Source organism: Nannospalax galili, unplaced genomic scaffold (assembly GCF_000622305.1).
Source record: "Nannospalax galili isolate Female #2095 unplaced genomic scaffold, S.galili_v1.0 scaffold154, whole genome shotgun sequence".
In the NCBI taxonomy this organism is placed as follows: Eukaryota; Metazoa; Chordata; class Mammalia; order Rodentia; family Spalacidae; genus Nannospalax; species Nannospalax galili.
This window is the reverse complement of record NW_008335281.1, coordinates 469,995-471,426: the sequence shown is the minus strand read 5'-3', so window position 1 is coordinate 471,426 and position 1,432 is coordinate 469,995. Positions and strand designations below refer to the sequence as shown.

Genomic DNA, 1,432 nt, shown 5'->3' with positions numbered 1-1,432 from the left:
ATACTAATTTGGACAGAGGGACATAAAGGACAGTTTTTGCTCCTCACCCTCCTAGGTCGACTAGTTCCAGGGGACTATGAACATCTCCCAAAATTGTAATTGTGGTGGGTCACCTGTCCTCTTGATCAAGGAGGCCAAGGAGACCCCACCAGATGGACTTGAACCAGTGTCCAGTCTACAAAGAGGAGGGTTAACTCAGAGGAAACATTTCCTCTATGCTTCCAAGTGAAGCCAGCCATGGTCGAGCAGGATCTTATCTCTATATAGGCAGAACTGGCAAAAGAATGGAGCCACGGGCTCCTCCCAAGCCCATGTGACACCTGAGGAACAGATCCTCAAATGACCTTAAGCGTAAAAATAAATTGGTTTATCTGGGCCAATTGTAGGGTCTTAAACACCCAAAAGGGAAATGTGACCCCATCCAAGAAAACTAATACAGATCATATAAAGAAGTCTGAAGAACTGGAGATTTACAAGATGGAGATTTCCAAAGGACTCCAATCTGTTTAAAAGAATAAACCTAAAGAAGTTCAGTGAAGTGCCGTGGAAAACCAACTAAATGATAAAAGTAAAGTAATTAGAAAACCAACAAAGAAATTAAAATAAATGTTTTTAAGAAGAAGCATTTCATTTCAGCTTTAACATACTCAATAACAGTTTCCAGAGCAAAGATACATCTCTTTCAAAAGTGGCTATAAATTTTTTAGGTTCACAGTTGAAGTAATACAGTTATACAATATTGAATTCAGTATAAGCCCTGTAATATTTTACTTATTATTTTTATTTTTAGATAGGCTGACTAGATTCACCAGATGGACAAGTAGTGGGGAACAGCTGGGGGTGCCAACAACACAGCGGACAGTAGCAGGGACAACAGAGTATAAGAAGGGCTCTAGTGGGAGGAGGGAGGCTATGAGAGGGTGCCATCTGGGAAGTGGGTGTATAGTTGAATAAGATGGTTTGGGATGTTCTGTGTGATATACACACACAGAAAAAAAATTAACAAATTAAAAAAATGTATTATATTTGAGAAGGAAGCATAAAAATTTACATCATGTTAATTAGTAGAGGTGATAAACATTACCATTGAAATCTACCCGATGACTTTATAGACATACACAGGCGCCAAGGATACAAGCGCAACTGATAGTAATAATCAGATACATACAGATGAGAGACACATGCGCCAACATCTCAGCGTTGGTAACAAAAACAATGAGTCTTTCTGTAAGAAACAGTTTGTTTTAAAATGAAATGGAGATCTTTTTTAAAGGTTAAAAACTCATTCAAGCCGTGGTGGCGCACACCTTTAATCCCAGCACTTGGGAGGCAAAGGCAGGTGGATCTTTGTGAGTTTGAGACCAGCCTGGTCTACATAGTGAGTTCCAGGACAGCTGGGGCTACAGAGAGACCCTGCCTCAAAAAGACCGAA

The 1,432-nt window shown here is 39.9% G+C and overlaps 1 protein-coding gene across 1 annotated transcript in view; it reads left to right on the top strand.

Annotated features, from left to right (window-relative positions):
• Positions 1-1,432, top strand: part of Utrn (utrophin) — a gene marked incomplete in the record, with an annotated part of 557,450 nt that overhangs the window by 184,526 nt on the left and 371,492 nt on the right.